We start from the raw sequence: 22,293 nt of genomic DNA on the forward strand, positions 1-22,293 counted from the left end.
TCAGCACAGAGCCCAATGTGGGGCTTGATCTCACATACCATGTGATCATGACCTGCGCTGAAATCAAGAGGTGGATCCTTAACCAACTGAGCCATCCAGCTGCCCCCACACCCCCTTACAGTTTAAAGATACATCCCTCAGCTCACACTGGGTGGACCCCCTGGCAGACAGGTGTCTGTGTGTACGTTGGCCAGTAATATGCATGTGCACTGCTCTGTGCCAGGACTCTGCCCGTCTCAGTCCTGGCTTGGGCGCCCCTGGTTAAAACTGTTCTCCGGGAATGTCCCAAGTGCAGTGCAGTGCAGTGGCTTCTCTGGGGTCACCTGCAAGACCTCCATCCTCCGCGCTCATCATTCCGGGGCGTTTGTCCCCACCCCTCCCCATCCCCCAGGATCCCAGGTCCTGAACTGTTCTTGCTTTCAAACTGACCCCAGGACCCTCCTGCTCATTCCCGCTGTTAGGGTTTCGTGCCCTCTCCGTGGCCCCAGGTTGCCACATCTGCCCGCTCCAGCCCCTACACGGCATGCACCGTCTCTCCTGGCACCCACATTGGCAGGGACATGTGGGCTCTAAAGCCTGATGACATCCCACTCACTGCTCCTTCCAGACTGAGATTTCTCTCCAGTGCACAGTGACTGTAAAGAAGGCTATTCGGGTCCCGGGGGCAGTGGGGAGTGTCCCTGGCTGGGTGTCCCTGTCTAGAGGAGACTTGGAGGGCAGGAGGCAGCCTAGGAAGAGGGGAGGGAATAAACGGGACGTAGGAAGGCTTGGGCATTATGAGGAGCCCGGTCCAGGTGCCTGCCCTCCAGCGCCCCCTGTGGGCATCCTTGGGGGGTAACCTTTCCCTGTTAAGACCGCATCTGCTGCAGGGGTCGGCAGGCTGGGCAGGACAGTAAGGCCAGGGTGGCTTTTAGGGGGTGGCCGTCGGCTCACCAGGCCAGCTCGGGCCTCTCTCTAGGGGGGCTGGGAGGCTGGAGCCGCTGAAGACCTGTGGAGCCCATCCCGTGGCTTTCCACTCGCTTCTCTTCAGAAGAGAAACTTCAGAAGAGCTCTGTGGACTCCCAGACGCACAATCCGAAGGGAAGGTAAGATACTGACAAGTCCAAGGGGAAGACGGGACAGAAAGCCTAAAGCCTTCCTGCAGGGACTCTCCTCAAGGCCAAAAAGCTAAGACTCCTGAAGGCCGGCACCTGCTGAGCACTTACTGCTTCATGCGCATCGCCCTGTTTGTTGTCACCATGACCCTGGGAGGAAGGAATGATTAATATGGTCCATTTGGAGATGAGACAATGGAAACTCGGGGGGTTCAGTGCCTGGCCCGAGATCACACAGCAGGGACCTGAGACCCAGGCTGTTTCCCATCCATCCCCCACCCTTGCCACTCGCCGGGGTGGAGGACAGCAGAGGGAGAGGTGGGGAGGCCTCAGAGCGTGGAGGGGATGGACGCTAGAGCCCCATTTCAAAGCGCGCTCACAAGAAGACTTTAAAGGCCAATAACTCAGTGCTGATCTCTTTCAGGCCCATATTTGCAACGATGCTCCCTGGGCCTGCGGCGGGGGTGGGCTTCCTTACCCTCGGCCGGCTGCACCAGCCAAATTCCCCGGCAGCTGGCCTTACACGGGAGGTCAGCAACCTGGCCGGCGGGCCAGATCTACCCTGCAACCTGCTTTCACGAAGTTACGCTAGAACGTAGCTCTGCCAGCTCATTTACGTATCGTCTAGGCCGGCTTAACGTCCGAGGCGCGACCTGAGCGTGTGCCACAGAGGCCACATGACCATACGGTAAGGCCTGCGATATTTGCCATCTGCCCCTTCACAGAACAGTCTGTCGGCTTCTGGCCTTCGGTAGAACCACAAACCCATCAGCGCCCAGCAGAGCCCGGCTGAGAAGGTGCCGGGGGTGGCGTGCACGTAGGCGTGCGTGCGTGTGCGAGTGTGAGCACGGTGGGCTCCAGACCGCGTTGGTGACGTCCTTGGAGAAGGAGGGGTGGGTGTTGAGGGGCCACGGTTTCCTTTGCGGGGAAGCCAGGTTTCAGAGGCTTTCATAGAACGGCAGGCGGGGCGCTTGCTGGGGCTGCTGAAATTCAGGTAATTTTCCCCTAATTAAGCAATTATCTGGGATCTAGTTGCTCCCATCTCCAGGAACTTTTTCCTGGAGGGTGCGGAGGAGGGGGACGGAGGGGTAGCGTTTGGGAAGGCCCAGATATAGAAACAGCCCAGCAGCCAGTTTCTCTGCCGAGCCCGGCTGGGGAAAGGAGTGGCCTTCAAAGGCGTGCTTGAAAGTGACGTGAGGCCAATGTCCCCACAACCAAACACACACGACTACCTCATACCAGGAGACCGGGACACTCATGGAGAAAGGAGGGCTGGATCCAGACAGCTGTTGGCAGGCACGTTTCTTTGTGAAATGGGGTTTAGGGGACTGTGGGCATCCCCCCTTCAAATGGAGTATTTGATTGGACCCTCACCCACCTTTCCACGGGAGCCAAGAAATCAGAGCCTCCCCTGATGTCCAGATGGAGATGTCGTTAGGGACTACAGACCTCGCCCCAAGCTGGCAGGTGTAAGCATCAAGGCGGGGTCCCCCTGGGGGCAGGGGGCAGGCGAAAGTGAGATAGACACGGTGCGGGGGCTGATTCAGTGCAGGGGCTGATTCGGGGAGGGGAGTGCCCTCTGATGGCTGGGGCGTGACCCACCCCGGAAATCCGTCTGCGTCCCTTCCAGAGGCTGCTATCTGCACCACGGCTGAGAGGTTGGCTGGAAAGTTTGAAGAGGGGGGCATAGGACAGGACCCACAGCCGCTTCTCAGGGGAGCCTGTGGCTGGAGGGACGGCCGAGGACCACAGAGGGAGCCCTGCCTAGTTGGTGAAGGCGCAGGGAGCCCGGGACAGAGAGCCCGAGGCCGGGGTTCACAGAGCATCCTGAGGCCCTGCCTCGCTGGGGTGCCAGCCAGCCCCAGGGCCGCGGATGATCAAGGCTGGTAAAAGTTACACTGTATTTATTTATTCTCCAGAAGTGCAGAGGGACCTGAATAAAAGGAAAGGCCAAAGCATGTAGAGACCATAAAAAGAGAGTTTAGTTTTTATGCAGTGGGAACCCGGGGAATTAATTCCCGGCTGACAGAGGTCGCACGATAGGAGCTGAGTTTTAAACAGACCCAGTGAGGGGCCCAGGGAGGCAGGGAAGAGGGGGCTGGGTGAGGAGGCTGGGGCGGAGGGGCAGATGGGGAGGCCTCAGAGCGCGGAGGGCATGCACGCTAGAGCCCCATTTCAGAGCGCGCTCACAAGAAGGCTTTAAAGGCCAATAACTCAGCACTGATCTCTTTCAGGCCGCATTTATTGGGCACCTACTGTGTTTCAGAACCTGGCTTGATGTCCTGGGGAATTCAGTGATGGATAAACTGGGGTTCTCTTTGTCTTTTGGGGGAACCAGGAGCCACATCAGCTGTGACTGATGCCGTCGGCACCGTCGAAGGAGCAGGGCCGAGGAACCTGACCCCACTCCCTCTGCTATAAACTCTGCCATCCTGGGCAACATGCTAATTTCTCTCTGCCTCAGTTTTCTCGTATAGAAATTAGGTGTAATTAGGGCGGCTAGTTCCTAAGATCGTCCTGAGGCTTCATATTAATAGACGTGGCCTGAGAAATAGTTCTGATAGATCAGGGCACGTTCTGGTAAATCATCTGAGTTCCAGGAAAAGTGCTAGGGGATAGCCCAGAGTGATTCATTCATGGAAGTGGTCTGGGAAGGCTTCATGGAGGAGGTGACTTTTGACTGAGATTTTTTTAAAGGATGAGTAAGACCCCCAGGGGTGGAAAAGAGGGCCAACACTTCTCAGCAGGGACCCCTGGATGAGAGAATCATGGGCGTGTGACAGCAAGACTAGAAAGGGCTGCCTGGTGTGGGAGGCTTAGCGTCCTGGGGGTGTCTGGGCCAATTTTGGGAGCCCCCCCTTGGATATAGAAGGCCAAGATCAAGGTGCGGGGCATGGGCAGGCAGGGGGCGCACATGGGGAGAAAGCCATTCAAGACTATTTTGCTCAGCTGTCCTGTCCACTGGGAACACTGGATGTGGGGGATATTTTAGCTGAAGGCATCAGCCCTGAGCAAGTCAGAAGCCTCAGGATGGGCAGAACAATGGGCACATTTCAGAACCCGGCCAGACAACAGGCCAGCGCCTTCCAATAGAAACACAGCGCTCACCACACGTGTACTTCCGAATTTTCCAGTAGCCACATTGAAAAAGTTAAAAAAAAAAAAAAAGGGAGATTACTTCCAATAGCATATGTTATCCAACCCCCAAATTCAAAATATTACCATTTCAACATATAATAACTATAAAGGAATTATTCATGAGCTGTTTTGCATTCTTGCTTTTATACGAGTGATTGAAGCCTGGTGTGTAATTTACGCTCACAGCACATCTCCAGCCCAGAGTCACGCGTCCAACAGCCACATGTGGCTTCTGGCTCCCAAACGGGCTGGCGCTGGCACCGACCCCTCCCCCCCCCAGCGGCCCTTCCCTCTCTGATCCGGAGAGAGTCCACCTTCCCAGCGGCCACCGAGGTCTGTTCCTCCAAACTCATCCGTTGGAGACAGTGGCCGAGGGCTTCCTGGCTGGTCTGGTTGTGTCCCACGGTGTTGGTTTGCGTGGGTGGATTGCTTTCGTGCTGACCAGGGAGGGAGCCGGCTGGCTGCTGCTGGAGGCCACTGCAGGCAGGGGGAGGGCCAGGGCCTCCGAGCGCCCCCAACACCATTGCCCTTCCCGCCTCCAGCACCAAGGCAAGGGTTCTCTCGAGAACTGGGGGTACCACGGAGGCAGGGTAAGGATGCAAGGAGGGCTCCCGCAGGGGGAGAGGAGGCTGGAAGTGGAGCCTGGAGAGGAGCGGGCGTGTGCGTCTGCCCATCACGCACTGGAAGACACACAGAGCCAGAGCCCCTCCCCAACACACGAGGCAGCGCCCATGCGCGTGGCAACGGGACCACAGGATCAGCAGGTTCGCTGCGTGCCGACCCGCCAGGCACCATGTTTCACGTGCATGAGCCCGTGGAAGCCTCAGACAACCCTTTTGTTATGTCCATTTTAGAGATGAGGAAGCGGGGGCACAGAGAGGTTAAGCAGCTTGCCTGAAGTCACACAGCCAGTTAGCGGGGCAGCCAGCGGTTGGAGCGGCCCCGTCGAGGTGCCCGCCGTTCACCACGGCCCTCGGAGCTCAGGAGTCTGCTGTCACCTGAAAAGTACATCACGACGAGGGGAGAAGCCAGTGGGGAGATGGAATGTTGAGAGGCTGTTTGGTGGCTGGCGACGAGGAAGGGAGGCTGCCGTCTGGCACCAGCACGCTGCCGTCCCCAGATGGTGGAGAGCCTCACCAACCGCCCGGCGGAGCTGGAACAGGATGGGGCGCAGACAGGCTCCGGGAGGGGGGTCTCGTGCTCCACCCGAGAGGGGCGCCAAGGGAGGGGAAGCCTGTGACCTCACCGGTTGGGCCCGTAGCCAATGACATCACCAGGAGGGCCAGGAGCCAGGCCCATCAAGTTATTTATGGAATAGGCTGGCGGCCAGACGCAGCAGCTCCTGAGCTGTTTCAGATGTGGTTGGGACAAAGCCTTCAGCTGCCCGCCAGCCCCGGGCAAGCCGATGAGGAAGGAAGAGGCTGCTGGGGTTGGGAGGGCCCCTCGGAGCCTCCCCGAGGCCTGGGGCACAGATCACTGAGCCACCACGCTTCTCCTTCTAGGGGTCTGTCCGTCCACCGCTCCCCTGGCGCTGGCCCCTGCGGCCCTCCCCCTCAGGGTCACTCTTTGGAACTCAGGGACCAGAGGGGCTCTGAAAAGATACCCCGGGGGTTTCCCAAGATCTGTGTGTATGCACACGAGGGTGTGGGCCCACGGGCCCGGCCGCCATATGTGCCTCCCTGTCACTGGTAGATCCACCTTCTCCTCCTTGTATGTGGTGCCCCGAGTGATCATGTGTGCAGATAAGCATGTGAGGGCCTGGATGTGTGTTTGCACACCGCGCGCGTGTGTGCGCGTGCATGCACGAGAGAGGGAGAAGAAGAGAGACTGCGTGAGAGCGAGCAGCTAGCAGACAGGGAGAGAGGAGCCACTGGGGGAGAGAAAGCACTGTAGGAAGTTGGGAAATATAATTTCAGTGGAAGATACAGAGGCACTTATAGAAGCTTCAGCAGAACTAGACAAACCTTTCAATCCATTTATCAAAAATGCCTGCAGCGCTACTGCCTGAGCAGGTGCAACAAGAATAAAATATTGAGCAGAGTCGGCGATTGTGGGGCTGGAGGAGCCCAATAAATAAGGGGTTACTGTGATGCTCCCACTCTCTCTGCTGGCTTTGCTCTAGCTGGTCCCTCCACCCATCACACCTGATGGTCGCGGACCGGAGCCCCAGTGCCTGCATCTCTGGGCTTTTGATCTCCTCGTGGGAGGATGCTGGCTGGGGGGTGGGTTGTGGAGCCCAGGGTCGCCAAGCCCCACGTAGACAAGCTTTGGTATGTTGGCGGCCTGGGGACCCTGCATCTGGAGTCTCGAATTTTGCAAACTGCCTTCCTCCCCCTTTAAAGTTTATTTATTTATTTTGAAAGAGACAGAGACAGTGTGAGTGGGGGAGGGACAGAGAGAGAGGGAGAGACTCCCAAGCAGGCTCTGCACTGTCAGCACGAAGCTCAACTCGGGGCTTGAACTCACGAAACCGTGAGACTGTGGCCTGAGCTGAAACCAAGAGTCAGATGCTTAACTAACTGAGCTGCCCACATGCCCCTGCCCTCCTTCCCTTTAAAATCTTCCACCAGGGAATCAGATCGTGTCACTCGAGCGGAGCTGGCTGTCATTGTGTGGGCCATGATGGAGCAGCAGTGGGGGAAGAGTTGGCCAGGTAGTGACAGGGGACTCCCAAACCCGGACCCCCGGCCATGCCGTCTCCTGAGACTTGCCCATCCGATTCCATACTGGACAACTTGGGCCCTTTGAATGGTGGGGGGAGGGACAGACATCATTCACCTCCAACTGGGTGGGGGGAGCCCATTTTCCACTACCTCTGACCCCTCTTTTATGCACCCCCCTCCTCAATGCCAGAAAAGAAAGTATCTCCACGTAGTCATTTGCAAATACCCCTAAACTCGAGCCCCCAGAAGAGAAGGTGTCCACTGATTTTGTTCACCTCCGATTCCACAAGGGCGGTGGGCACCGCGTCGCCCTCCCCACCACACACACACACACACACACACACACACACACACACACACTCTTAGGGAACAGCCCTGCACCCCGCCCCCTCATCATTTCCTTCCCTACCACCACACCCGCCACCCCCTCGCAAGGATAAGCTGAACGGTGGAATCCTGATGCCAAGATCCAAACGGGCAGGAGCCTGGGCTCGTGGGAAACACCACCCCACGCAGCGGCTGCGAGAGGCCATCCTCTGAGCCCCGTGGCTGAGCCCGGGCCTGGGAAAGGTACAGCTGAGTGACTGCCTGCGTTGCCGGGCTAAATACCTGGAATGCAGGAAACAGGATTAGCCCTCAGCGGGAGCCCCCAAAGGATAAAGGTTAATGAGGAAAGTGGGGAGGCACCGGCTGGCTGTTCCCAGGGACAGAGGGGGGCCTCTTGGCTTTGTGGGAGCAGACTGGGGTCACGTGGTCCATCTTCTGGCTTTTGGAAACCCAGCAGATGGGAACCCCGCTTTTTCCAAATGTTCTTGGAAAGCGAACATCTTATCCACAAGTTGCTCTCCGGCTGCCTGTGTCACCTGCCTCCTGGCGGCCTCCGCCCTTACTTTCTGTGCCCCAAAGAGCTTGGATTTGCTGTGGTTCTTGTGGGGCCAGTCCTCTCCTCTGAGTGCCTAACCCCGTCCCTCCCCTCCATTTCTGTTTTCTCGTGCAGCCCAGGGGAATGCAGGAGGCCATTCCAGGACCCAGACCGTTCCAGGACCCAGACAAGATACAGTGTCCTTGCTGTCATTATGCACGGGCCACCTGGTAAAGGCAGCAGATGGGCAGGGGCCAGCCACTGGGGGCGGCCTCTATCTCTTGCTCCAAGGGCACCCTTCTGCTCTGAGAGGATGGCCGCGGAGCAGCAGGAAGAACTGCCCATCAGTCATCAGTCCGCAGTTGCAGGGACAGCTGCATCTGGGGACAGGGAATGGAAATGAGCAGGGATGGGGGTTGGGGGGACGGGGCTCCGGTTCTGTTACTGCCTCCTCACACTCTTCCCTGAGCCTGCACAATGCCATTCCAGACCACCACCCCCGCCGCCCCCCACCCCCACCCCCGGGAGCCCAGCTCCGCTCCCTGTTTCCAGGCTGGACCATCACACCCCCTTTACTCTGCCTTTGGAAACCTTTAGGGAGCAGAAACAGTCACTTTTCTGGGGGTGCTGGGGTGTGGCCCCACAGGATCAGAAACTAGGCAGGGCCCTGTGCCGGGCAGAGACCTGCTTTCCAGCCCGTAATCTGCTTCCCAGCTGCCTGCGTTAACGGCTCCTTTTGAGAAACATCCGGGCTCAGCCAACCTCGGTTGCTGGGAGTTGTGAGTGGGTGAGGGAAGGGTGTCATTTCTTGGGCTTCCAGAAGGACCTTTCCCCCTGTTCTCTTACTTTTCTTGTGGTCTTCCTTAAGGACATGTGTTCAAAGGACGGTGGGGGACAGCAAGGTGGGGAAACTGAGGCTGAGAAAGGCTGTGTAATTGGCCAGCATCCACAGGGAGTAAGCGACGGATCCTGGACCCCTGCCCTGCAAGGGACATCCCTTGGTTTAAGGCAGAGGAAATTAACCGGCCTGAGCGACATAGAGCCTCTCACAGCACAGACAGGCCAGAGGAAGGGGGTCAGGTGGCACTTCCCGGTTTGCGGGGGATGCATTTGGTTTTCGCCCTGAAAGCCTGGTGTCTGCGAGCCCGCTCGGTCCCAGGCAAGCTGACACGTGGCTCCCCCTAGATGTGATGCACAGAGAGGAGGGGATGGGATGGGCACCCTCGACGGCCTTGGAGGTGCACCTGCCATGGGGTTTCCCAAGTCCATGGACATGTAAGATCCAGCCAGCTCATCTGTGGCCCTGAGGATCTCAGCTTGATCCCCCTCTTTCTCCACTGGAGATGATGTCTACCCCTGCTCCTGGGGTTCCTCACCAGGGCCACACTGGCTGCAAGGGTGCCCCAAGCCTCTGATAACTGCCACGCCTGGCCCTGCCCTTGAACCTCCCTGAATCCGATTTCCCTGTAGACAGTAGACAAACAGAGTCGGATGGTTTTCCCAGCCTCTCATTCCCCAACAGCCTCCATCCTCCCTAAGTCAGGTCAGAGCGGGGTCGCAGAGGCAGCCCAGTGCACGGACAAGCAGAGCCAGGGTCCCACACTGCGCCAGGCAGGGCGTATGCTGCCAGAGACTGGGAGAGGTGAGGGGTGAAGAGAAGGCAAGGAGGAGAAAGGCAAAACTCCCAGCAAAGAAAAAAAAAAGTTCAATCAGATTTGTAAAGGGCACAATTTACAAATCCGTCACATATTTTACTAGGCTGGGATTTACGGATTAGCCTGTAATACTTAGGCGGCTTTTTGTAATAAAACCCTGAGCCCGGGCAGCCTTGGGGAAGTGAGGAGGAGGAAGGGGCCTTCTCTCTCTATCTGCCTTTCATTTTCCCAGCATTTTTTGATCTAGGCAGCCCCATTAATCTGTGCTTTATCTGCCTATGGAGAAGGATTGAGCTCTTTATTGGATTTTTGTCAAGAATAAATGATTTAGTTTGGGATATTGTGGAAACGATTTTTGTGGTATTACACCATCTAATAAATGAAACAGCAGGGATCAATTCCTTTCTTGCAATGTGTTCAACAGGCAGGGTGAAATATGCCCCACAATTATTTGGTATTGCACTCGATAGATATTTATAACCGAGCGCGACTGCACGTATACAGGTCTGCCCAGATGTGGGCACCTGTCTGGGAAGACGTGATCCATCAGCTCTAAGGCAGCAGACTTGAGGCATGAGCGACAGGCTGGCTGGAAATGCAGATCAAGTTCACCTTAGCAGACAGGCCTGAGTATTGGAGATAAGGAGTCAGGCTCGGGAGTAGAGGGTGCGGTTAGAGGGCTGTGTTCACCAAGGCCCTCGGCTGGAGTGCTTTCCCCGGAGGAACGGGGAGCTAACGGGTGATACCTCATTGCCACAGCCACCCCTGTGAATGCCCAGGGCTTGGTGACCCCACGCAGAGAACCCGGGCCCTCATCCATCCCTCCCTGCCCTGGGTACCCAAGCCCATGGCCGCTCCCCTGTCTCCTGGAATATCGCTTCCAGGGAAGATGTCTGGAAATACCGAGATGAAAGCTGGCTTTCTGCCCAGAGGGAGGCTCATAAGGTTTATATCCCTGAGGGCCCACAAATATTTATTGAGAGCCTATTACATGCCAGTGCTTAGCACAGGCCGGGCCCAAAGCAAACCATATATAGATATTTGTTCACAGATTGACTGATAAACCAAAAGCTTTCGAGACGCCCCCCTGGCCCCCCAAACGCACACTGTCCTCACAAGCAGACACAGGGAAGAGCCAGAGATTAGGGGCAGGACCCAGCTGAGAGCAGGGACACCACGTCTCCGGCCCCTGCCTGGCCCCTACTGCAGGGGAGGAAGAGCATGACCTTCTCCGGGAGGCGGTCGGGCAGCCGTGACAGCCCTGGGCAATACGTGCCAGGCCCCACTCAGATTCCCATGTCAGAGGCGGTGGCCCACCCAGCGCCGGCCCTCTGGATGCGGCCACCTCGCCTCGAACTGTCAACAGTGGTCCCATGAGGCGGCTGGACTTGTCAGCACCGTCAGGGAAAGCGTCACACGTCACCTCCGACCAGCGAGCACTTCGTGCGCTGTACCTGGGACATGGGGAAGCGTTGGGCAGATAGCCATCGAGTGGACCGAGTGAATGGGTGTCATTGGTAGCGGGGCCGCTTGACCCCGGGCTTCACGCACCGACAAAAGTCATGGCTGAGGATCGCTGCCCTAGTGTGTGTGGGCTGCCGCGACAAAGTGCCGCAGACTCGGTGGCTGGGGCGCGGCAGACATGTGCTGCTCACAGCTCCGGAGGCTGGAAATCGGAGCTCAGGGTGCCAGCACTGTCGCGCAAGCACCCTTTCCTGAGTCCCAGGCGGCTTCCCGTGTGCTCCTGCGGTGGAAAGGGGCTGGGAGCTCTCCAAAGGCTTTTATAAGGGCGCTTATAGGGGCACCTGGGGGGCTCAGTCAGTTCAGCGTCCGACTTCAGCTCAGGTCATGATCCCATGGTTCGTGAGTTCGAGCCCTGCGTCGGGCTCTGTGCTGACAGCTCAGAGCCTGGAGCCTGCTTCAGAGTCTGTCTCCTTCTCTCTCTCTGCCCCTCCCCTGCTCGTGCTGTCTCTCTCTCTCTCTCTCTCTCAAAAAAAGTAAATAAATATTTAAAAATTTAAAAAAGAACAAAGGACACTATACCACTCATGAGGCTCCCCCTATTCCTAACCTAATCGCCTCCAAAGGCCCCCACCTCCTGATACCATGGTCACTTTGGGGGTAGATGACAATGTAGGAATTTGGGAGGCAGGGGACACATTCAGACTATAGCAATCCTGGATTTCACAGCCTGCATGGAAAGTTTCCTCTCCAGACTCCTATAGGCCACTGCAGCCGGGGAAGGGGCCACACGGGGTGGGCTGGGCCGGGCAAGGGCTTCCTCTGGGCCCCCCGGATTACTCCACTGCACACAGTCTGAACTGGGCCCCCCCTCCTGCTCGGAAGCCGCTGTTACTAAGTCCTTATTCATTGTTATGCACTCAAGGAGCGTCTGATCCGTGCGTACTCCTTTCCTTCGGGGATTAATTTCCTTGACAGGCTCTGCCTCCCCGCCCGTATGTTCTGGAAACGTTGGCAGTGACAGTGAGACCCTACAGCTCTCTGTCTCTCTACCCCGAGTGTCCTATTTTTGTCCTATTTTGGACTATCTTCCCGGCTGTGTTTTCGCTGCCACCGTCAGAATCCTTGGAGCTTGGTGGTGACGGGAGGGGAGCTTTAAGTGTCGTTGGCGAGAAGAGGCTCTTCTGCTTAGAGCTCTGTTTGGGAGACGGCTCCTCATTCCCACCTCCCCCCTCCCCTTGCAAAGAAATAGGGTGCCCTGACGGTTCCAGAGTAACCAGTTAAAAATCTCTGACAGTTCCCGCCCCATCTCCCGACAGTAGCAGCCGAGAGGCTTGACAGTTGGAATAATTCATGTGCAAGCACACGGATGCTTCTCGGGCAGAGGCCAGATGTGGCCCAACCGTGGAGGCTGGGTCGAGGCTGGGGTCCTAATGGTGCCGTTTGCTCACTTCCCAACCGGGGTGCAGTTAGACGATTCCTTCCAACTCCTGATGCTGACGTTGAGGACGCCCATGCAAGCGTTGGCCTTGAGTCCTCCGGGTTCTCTGATGCTCCTCTGGAGGTGCTCAGGGGCCTGCCGACGAGATGGAGGAAAGCACCAAGCTTCTTTCCGCCCCACGCTCCTCGGAGAGCCTGTCCCCTTGGCTGGGACACCTCCGTAGCAGACAGCTATTATTATCCTGACTTGTTATGCCGAAGCTTCATCCTCCCGGAGAACTGCCACAATGTGGAGGAGAAAAAACACTCCCCACATCTTGGCAGAGCGCAAGGCCTTTCTACCCGTTAGCTCCTCGGGCCGTGGCTCAGAGCCACCGCGGATGCTTCCCTCTCTCCCACGGCCCGCATCCCACGCATCAGAAAATCCCGTCGGCCCTACTTCACGTCTTCCAGGGCCCCACCGCTATCCCTCTGCGTCCCTATGGCTGCCACCCTGGCTGGGCCACCACCCCCCCCGGCTGGTCTTCCTGCCCCGACCCTGCCCCTGGCAGCCCGCTCTTACCAGCCAGAGAAAGCTTCCCAGTGCCCCAAACCCTGCAGAGCCCCCCACCCTTTCCACAGAGGGACAAAGGGACTCTAGGCCCCGGGCGTGTGGCCTGAGTGACTCCCACCCTCTGCTCATCGCTGTCGGCCACACTGGCTGCCTTGCCAATGTGGCCCCAAACCCCAGGTTTGCTTCTGCCATAGGACCTTTGTACTGGCTATGCCTTTGCCTTTTTCTACAAAGACTTGTGTGGCCGACTCCTTACTGCCTTAAAGTTTGTCCTTGAGCCTCAGGCAGCATTGCACAGGGGATGAGAACACAGACTGGAGCCCGGCTGCCTGGGCTCAAGTCTCTTTTCTGCCACTTACTAGCCATCTGACACTGTAAATGTTACTTCGCCTCTCTGTACCTCAGTTCTCTCATCTGCAAAATGGGGATAATACGGGCATTTGCTCACAGGGTTATATTAAGCATTAAATGACTTCATATTTGTAGAGTACTTAGAGCCTGACATGGAGAATGTGTGAAATAAGAGATTATTGAATTAGGGGCATCTGGGTGGCTCAGTCTGTTGAGCAGAGTCTAACTCTTGATTTGGGCTCAGGTCATCATCTCAAGATTTGTGAGATAGAGCCCTGCGTCAACTCCATGCTAAGCATGGAGCCTGCTTGGGATTCTCTGTCTCCCTTTTTCTATGCCCCTCCCCAACTTGTGTGCACGTTTTCTCTCAAAATAAACTTAAAAAAGAGAGATTAAACTAGAGTAAATCAAGTGAGGCAGACACAGAGCACAGTATCGAAGCATGGGGTCGGCCCCTGGGCTCCACGCCCCCCCCCCCATCTCCCTCCTTCGCTGCGTTTTTGCTTTTATTATTCCTTGGACGTATCGCTTCTGATGTGCTACAGGATTTACTTATTTCTGAGGTGTTGTGTTTTTCTAGTTTATTTATGTATTTTGAGAAAGAGAGCGCACGTGTGCACAAGCAGGGGAGGGAGAGAAAGGAAGGGAGAGAGAGAATTCCAAGCAAATTCCTTACTGTGCATGCAAAGCCCTATATGGGGCTCGATCTCATGAACTGTGAGATCATGACCTGAGCCGAAATCAAGAGTCAGACGTACTGACTGAGCCACCTGGGCGCCCTTCTGAGGTGTTTTACTCCATGCCTCCCCAGGCAGAATTGCTAGAACACCAGCTCTCAGGGGGCAGGGATATTTGTCCTTCTCCGTGGCACACAGTGTCTGGCCCACAGTGGGTATTCAGCTGGTATCTTTCGCCCCACAGCATCACTGTTTTTCTTACCTTTTTAAAGAAAAAGCAGGCTTTTCTGATTCTATAAGTAAAATCCATAGGAAAGCTCCCACTGTGGGAAGCCAGGCATGGTGGAGACACCAAATGGAATGAAGGGCAAGTAAGTAGCTGACATTCTGGGTCTTGGGGTGGGTTCCTCCAAATGCTGGCCCTGAGATAAGGTGTACAGACCCGCTCTGGCTGCTGTAACCACCACTACAACCTCAGTGACTCAACACGACACAGATCTTTTATAGCTTTGGAGATCAGGAGTCCAAAAGTGGGCTAACATCAAGGGGTCCACAGAGCGCTGTGCCCTTCCCCTTCCCCTCCCTAGAAGACTTGGCTCCGGGCTCCTCCCAGCTCCCGGGGGCTTCTGGTGGTCCTTGCTCGTGGCCTCTTCAGGCTTCCGACCTCTGCTTCCTGTATCACATGCTCCTCTGAGTCTGCCTCCCGCTGAGAAGATGCTTGTTCTTACACCGGACCCACCTGCATAACCCAGGCGACCCTCCCCGACCCTGGCTCCTAAATTTAGTCACACCTGCAGGGCGTCTGTTACCATGAAGAGAAAAATATTCACAGGTTTCAGAGGACAGGACCTGGAAGACTTCAGGGAGTCATCATTCGGCCCATCACATACGGATTCAAGTAGAAGTCATTTATGTGGGAGGTAAGCTGGAGAATATATCTCATTTGACTCTAATTATCTACCTGAAGGTCCCTATCTTGAAACACAGTCACAGTGGGGATTAGGGCTTCAGCATATGAATTTGCGGGGTGGGGGTGGGGGGCGGGGAACACAAGTCAGTCCATAACAGGGACTCACCTGGGGGACTCGGTCTAAAAATACAGAGGCCCAGCCTTTGGTCTGCTTGCCTGGGCGCCCAGGCTCCGTCTCACCCCGCAGGGACAGAAGCAATGGGCTAGAACATGCCCCAGCCATCCCCGTGGAGGGTGGGGGTGGTGAGTGTTTCCAAGGTCACTCATTCTCTGGCACTTCGGCCTGTGTCTGCCTTGCTCCCTCAGTCAGAACAAAAGCCCCGGAGTGGATGGTCAGGCGTGTGCAGGGGCCTGGCACACGGAACTGAGAGCCAAGGGGAAGAGGTAAGTTCAGTGCCCTACGTGGACCGTGAATTGCTTGTGTGTTCGGGGAAAAAAGAAAAGCATTTTTCATATGAAAAGCAGCCTGAGGTCCTCACCAAGGATCTGAGTAATAACATGTATATGCATAATTTTATCTCATTACTTTAAGTGCCAAAATTCACATGCACACACACATATCTGTATAGGTTTACATATAATACATGCAGCATCTACGCACATATCTGCACATGTACACCATGTGTATGCATATGTGCACAGACATGTAGATAGCATACGTTTACATTATACATAAAGTTCTGGAGACTCCATGCCAAGGGATTAAGAGTCATTATGACAGGGAGGAACTTTCCTTTCTATATAATTTGAATTTTTTTTGCATAATTAGAATTTATTTCTGCATGGAGGATGTTTTATGTTGTACTCTAAAAATGTTTTGAAATAAAGAAACATTTAAAAGTAGACAGGATAGAGGCGCCTGTGTGGCTCAGTCGGTTAGGCGGCCGACTTCAGCTTGAGTCACATGATCTCGGGGTTCATGAGTTTGAGCCCCGCCTCAGGTTCTGGGTTGACAGCTCGGAGCCTGGAGCCTGCTTCGGATTCTGTGCCTCCCTCTCTCTCCACCCCTCCCCTGCTCGTGCTCTCTTTCTCTCTCTCTTTTTCTCAAAAATAAACATTAAAAAATTTAGAAAGAAAAAGCTAGATGGGATTAGAGCACATTGCCAGGAATGGGGACAGTCCAGACATGTGTAGAAGGAAACTGGAGGTATATTTCTTTCCTGTCTCAACATATATTATGTGACTTATACTCAGTGTGCAATTCCAAGTCCTGTTTATTCTTACTGAATATCGTATTGTGAGCATTTTCCAGGTCATTAAATATTCTTTGCAAATATAGATTTTAAATGGCTGTGTAGTATTCCTTTGTGGATGTGTCATAAATTTATTCAACACCTCCATCAATTCCCCTCCTCACTCTCATCGTCCATTAATACTTTCACTACATGGATGAGAAATGGTGGCTCTCATGGTCCCCAGTCGATGAATGTATATCTAGAACATTTCAGAGAATATCAAAGTTGCTACTTCATTAATATAAAGAGGGCACAGACCAAAGCAAATCAATATCTCCACGACGTGCCCTCGGAGGAGCATAAGCCCTGAGCCCAGTGACCTGCGCTGAGCCATCCATATCATCTCGCTTAGGTCTTTATGCATCCTCCCCTGCCCCACTTCCTTTTCCTGGCAGGTGCCCTGAACAGAGCCAACTGACCTATTAGCTCATGAAAAAATAAATTTGGGATAAAAATAAGGTTGGTATATGAGCTTAATAATGTCCCAAAATAGACTTCCCCAGGCATAGCTGTCTGTCCCTTTGTATGTGAAAGCACCGTTTTGCCTACCAAAGAGAGTTTGTGGGTTAGATCGGTAATGTCCAGAGCATTGGAAGGGAAGAGAGAAAGGGGGTGTAGTTCTTCCTTTTAATAGGACCTCTAAGCAAAATACTGCTGCCTCCTGGTGGATGAGGGAGGGAGGGGCCGGAGAGGCCAGGGAGGAGCAGGTCCAGGGACCCCACCCCCAGGACATGGCATTTTACATCCAGTGACTGTGTTTCTGGGCTGCAGGAAGAGAGCTGACCTATTCTGGTTTGGTATCAATAATAAACGTCATTTTAAAATAGCTTCCCCGCCTTTAGAATAAAACCTTTTGCATAGCGTGGAATCTGGAAGAGGTTAATTGAAGGTTGACTCACAATCTTAGTTTTGCAAAAGAAGAGGGTTAAGTGGAGCCCTTTCACAGCAGCTACTTACCTGAAAGCTTCGGTCCCTCCACCAGGTTAAGCTGCTTGAGGAGGCATGAACCCCTGGCCCTGCTCAGTCCGGGGACCTGGGAAATGAGACCCCAGTCCTACGCTCAGGGGGATGGAATCTGCGAATGCATCAGGACGCACCTGGAGAAAATCCAGTCCAGTGTTTTAGAGATTCCTGGTTCGGCATTCTCGCCTTCCCAGTGCAAGGATGATGAGATTATTAGTGGAAGGACCCACTGGACTTTAGAATCTGATTGGGTTTAGCTTCAAAAGTGCAGATAAAGCCAGCCATTGGTCCAGACACCGTGTGCACATCGTTCTAGGGACCCGGTGCACAGAGCTGAAAGAGACGGTTTGCTCATGGGGGTTTCAGTCTAGAAGGACAGCAGACAGGGAAAAAATCATTACGGGGCAGGGGGTGAGCCTGCTGATGCCCGTTCACTCATCCACCCAGCAACGGCTGTCTGCTGTGGACGAAGCGCAGTGCTGTGTTTGGGATTCCACGTGTCAGGACACATACGGCCCTTGTGCTCATGGACCCTACAGTCTAGTGGGCAGCATAGAGTACGAGCAGATCACAACACAGTATACCTTTGATTTGCACTTGTGATAAATGCTATGATGAAAGAGCAAGAAGCCACGGGAAGATGACACAGAACTTGGGCACGTAGATGACTCCCCAAAACAGGTTCCTCTAGGATGCCTGTCTTCTCTCCCCCGTCCGTGCTCACACCTGCCTACTCCGCGCTCCGACCCTTGACCCCTGCCTGCTGCGATGGGTGGAAGCCACTGCACAGCCCTGCGAGCCCTGGGCACATCTGCCCACACCTGAATAAGGTGTGGCACCAGAATAAGCCAACGGTCAGTGTGAGGAAAGGGGCCCTGGGCTGGGAATTGAGGACACTGGTTCTAGATCCGACTCTGTCACAGGACACACCCTGCTCCCTCCTGCTCCAGCGCCTTCGCCCCTGCTCCCAGACCCCTCCCTCGGCTGCTCCCCACCAACATCCTGTACCTTGTCACCGGGAAGCAGGGGCCACAGCCTCGGGGCAGAGGGCCTGGGTTCAGAGCCACCCACTCGCCTCAGTGAGCCTCACATCCCTCTATGCAGTGAGGATAATGTCAGGGCCCAACCCTGGGGAGGCTGTGAGGATTAAGAGACACACACACATGGCACAAGCCACAGACGAGTAAGCTACTCTTCTCATTGTTACTTTGGGGTTAATTTTATGTGTCAGCTTGACTGGGCCTGGGGATGCCCAGACAGCTAGCTAAGCCTTATTTCTGGGTGTGTCTTCGAGGGTGTTTGGAGAAGAAATTAACGTTTGAATTGGTGGGACTGAGGCAGACGGCCCTCCCCAGGGTGGATGGGCCTCACCTAATCTGTTGAGGGGCCAGGTAGCCCAGAAAGGTGGAGGAAGGGTGAATTTGGTCTCCACCTGACCGTGGGGCTGGGACACCAATCTTCTCCCGCCCTGAGGGTTCCTTGCTGGCAGGGCTTCCCCTCGGACTGGATCCGCACCAGCAGCTCTCTGGTGCGAGGCCTCGATGGGCTCCAGCTGTGGATGGCAGATCATGGAAAGTTCTGTCATCACCCTCCACTATCACGTGAGCCCGTTCCTTACCATAAATCTATTTATCTCCATGTAACATCTATCAGCTATCTACCAATCTATCTATACTATCTATCTATCTATCTATCTATCTATCTATCTATCTATCTATCTATCATCTATCTATCTATCTATCTATCTGTCTGTCTATGTATTTTCTATCTATCTATGTATTTTCTATCTATCTATCTATCTATCTATCTATCTATCTATCTATCTATCATCTCTCTCTCTCCCCCCTCCCTATCTACCTCTGTCTCCTATTGATTCCACTTCTCTGCAGAATTCTAATACACATCCTTTCCCCTCCAAATCAACGTGACTTTGAAGGTAACACAGTGACTCATGGCTTATTAGACGCAGCATTTTCTGGTCACGCCAGGGCCCTCACACTTGAACCTGCAGCAGAATCACCTGTGGAGTTGGCTGAACCCTGATTCCACAATCCAGCCTGTCTGCTTCTGTGGGTCCCGGGCAGGGTGTGGCGATGCTGATGGTCAGGGGACCCCCTGAGGACCACTGGTCTACACCAGTGCTCAGACCTTGTACACACCGGTCAGCGGATGTGCATTTTAGCAGCGACAGTGTGCCCGCCACTGGGTGAGGAGCATTCCCATAGGTCATTCTGTTTTCACCGCCACTTAGCAGAGCTGGCCTCAGCCCTCCCATTTTTTGAAGGCAAGTCATCGGCTCAGACAAGATCCACGACCTGCCCAAGGTAAGTGACAGAATTGAGGTCTCGAACTCTGCCCTCTGGGGGTCAGTTTCAGTGCCCTGCTTTGTCCATTTTGGGTTAGAACCAGGACCGGGAGGAACCCAAAGGGGAGGAAGCAACCACCAGGGAAGGGGAATCTCACAGGCAGATAAAGGTCTAGGGTGCGTGAGGTTTGTTGTGGAGACGGTAGGCACGCCCCCCAATGACAGGGCCAGAGGGGCCCCACCTGCGGAGAGTAGAGGCAGGACAGACCCTCAGCCACAGATCTTCCCTGGTGGCCCTCTAGGGACCCAGGAGGGACCCAGATCTCAGGCCTTGGCAGCTCCCTGGAGTTCAGGAGTGCCCTCCCCCACCGCCCCGGGCCCTGGGACCCCCCAGCTGAGCTGATGGAGGCAGACACTCTCCGCCGGGCCTGCCCTTCCTCCCCATCGTCCACTAACAGGAGAGCGCGCTAATATTAGTGAAGGAAATGGCCAGCCACTAGGGCCTTGACACTGTGCCACAAACCTGACTGCAGAACGCAGATGCCTGCATGGTGCCCCCTTCCCCCCCCCCCCAGCTGCTACTCTGCCAGCCTCTCAGCCCTGAGATGCTACGGGAGCCAGGCCTGCAGGGGGAGGCCGTGGGGTATTGGCAGACCCCAACCTTACCACCATTTTTCAGTCTCCCCTGCAGGGTTGCAAGACTGTCCCCAGCCCTGATCCGGCAGCGCTCCGGAATGCTGATTGGCACTTGTGCTGCATGCACGGTCTTGAGGTCCCCTCTTTCCTCCAGCCCCCTTGCTCGGGCAGGTGGAGCTGGAACCTCACATTGGAAGAAAGGGTTGTCTAGTCTCCTATTGTGGGGGCTTGTGACCCTTACCCCATCCCCCACTCCGCCCCCAGCACAGCCAGGCTGATGGAGCAGAAAGAGGGACGGCAAGGCTCCAAGTCGAAGGGATTTCAATACCCACAGGGCAAGATACCCAGCTGTTACCTGGGGATTTGATGAAAATGCAGATGCTGCTTCCTAAAGCCAGGCGTGGGGCTTGGGTCCAGCCTTTTTAACAAGCTCCCAGGGATGCAGAGAGCCCAGCCTGAGCTTGGGCAGTAAGACTGTAGGGCAGTGATGCCCAGACGTGGCCCAGGCTGCCATCACCTGAGCACTTGAACCACCCTGCTGTCTGGTCCCATCCCCACGGCAACCAGTTTAATTGGTCCCGCCTTGGGCATCAGGTGGTTCTCATACACCGCCCCATCCTCATTTCCAGGCTGCCACGATGGCCGTTAGGACAGGGTCTCTTTTGTGCTGTGAGGAGGGAAGGGATCTGGGGAGAAAGGACTTTTTCCTAGTGAAAAAGCATCGTCGCGTCCCTTGTTAGTCGAGCTTTCTTCCTTGGCAGAGGAGACGGAGAGGAAGAGCAAAACTTTCATTCCACAGAAGGGCATCTGCCAGTCTCCCACTTGGAGACGGGATTGAAATAGCTTTTTCAGATCCTCCAGTTAAGCTGACACGTGTGGCCCCCTCCAACCCTCCCTTTAGCTCCCTCCCCTCTGTAGCAGTTATCTCGATTCTGGCTCCAACAGCAAGGCTCTAGCTCCCTGCCGCCGCCGCCGCCGCCACAGCTGCCTCGCTTCCCAATGGAGAGGAGTTCGGGCCCCAAAAAGAACTCTGGTGGAAAGAACATCAGCAAAAGAGGCGGGGGGGGGGGGGCTGTCGGGCACCCGCACCTGGGCACAGCCACGTCCAAGGGGCATGTGCGGATGCAAGGGGCGGGGGGCTTGAGGCTCACATTGATCTGAAGATGACACAGCTAAGAGTGTCACTTAAAGGTATGGACGGGAATGTCACTTCTGGGCCCAGCACCGCTCCTCAGGCTGGGAATGAGATAATGAATTATTACTCAGGGAAATGAAGCTGCTGATAAATTCAAAAGCAAAACTGAGGGAGGTTAAACTCCATTTTTAAAAGGGAGCTGATGATTTATAAAGTGCCCTCTCTCCTTGCCCCCCGGGGCTCCGCCAGCATCCCTGTCACTCCTTTTTCCCACCTGGCCCTCTGGACGCACAGCCCGCCACCCCGCACTTGCCTGTTTTCTTCTGTGAGCCTCGCCCACCCCAGTGGGGAAACCTAAGACCCAAATTGGGCTGAAATCTGGGGCAATTGGTGTTGAGAGCTCAGTCCCCAAGGAGCGGCCACAAGGAAATCTGTCTTCCTAAGAAGTCCATTCCGACCTTTAAGCCAACAAATTACAAGCAGAAACTGCTCCAGAATAAGCAATCAGGCTCTGCAGCGGGGTGCTGCACAGGGGGTGGCTCCTGCAGGGAGGGACAATCAACTTAGCCTTTCCGTGGCATCCATGCCTTCTGAAAGCTGCTCCTGTTTGGGGAAGCTGGTGGCTTCATTCTAGTGTCCCCTGCAGCCATTCTACCCCCTCTTGAGTGGAGCTCAAAACCCTGTCTCCCTCGGTCTCCACTAGCCTCCTCCCCTGCCTGAAGCCGTCTAGCCCCTGACTGCCTGAGCTTATTGCCCGTTTCCGCGGCGACCGGCCTGTGATGTCACTTAGGGGGGCCTGTGAGCCTTCAGGTGGGTAAGGCGGAGCAGCAGGCGCCCAGGAAGAAGGAAAGAACAAAGCTCTAGTTTCTGTGCCATCATCCCTATATAATGGAAGAGAGGCATGGCAACAGAGGAGGGGTGGACGGAGGCTGCGGCCATTCTGAACCTGGCCTGTTTTAACATCTCTCGAGCTCAGCTAGGGAAAGATGCCCGATCTCCCTGCCCAAACAGCTATGATTGAAAAGCCTCATGAGCCACGGAGGGACTCAGTTTCCCCAGCTGGCTATTTTCTGCAGCCTGCCCCCACCTTATGACATTAAGGGAAGCTGTGTGCCCGTCTCCAGCAACATCAGGCTCCAGGGCTCCCTCCCTGCA

General features: G+C 55.2%; 1 long non-coding RNA gene across 2 annotated transcripts; it reads right to left on the minus strand.

Moving 5' to 3' along the window:
- Positions 1-16,077: 16,077 nt before the first annotated feature.
- Positions 16,078-21,845, minus strand: LOC120230262. 2 transcript variants are annotated; one of them, XR_005527954.1, is made up of 3 exons: positions 20,359-21,845; positions 17,057-17,395; positions 16,078-16,298 (listed from the first exon to the last, which is right to left on the minus strand). It is a non-coding gene; the product is annotated as an uncharacterized LOC120230262 (long non-coding RNA). The 2 variants fall into 2 exon arrangements; XR_005527955.1 differs by lacking the exon at positions 20,359-21,845 and adding an exon at positions 17,647-17,872.
- Positions 21,846-22,293: the final 448 nt, after the last annotated feature.

Source organism: Hyaena hyaena, unplaced genomic scaffold, assembly GCF_003009895.1.
Source record: "Hyaena hyaena isolate Hyena2069 unplaced genomic scaffold, ASM300989v1 scaffold_39, whole genome shotgun sequence".
Taxonomy (NCBI): Eukaryota; Metazoa; Chordata; class Mammalia; order Carnivora; family Hyaenidae; genus Hyaena; species Hyaena hyaena.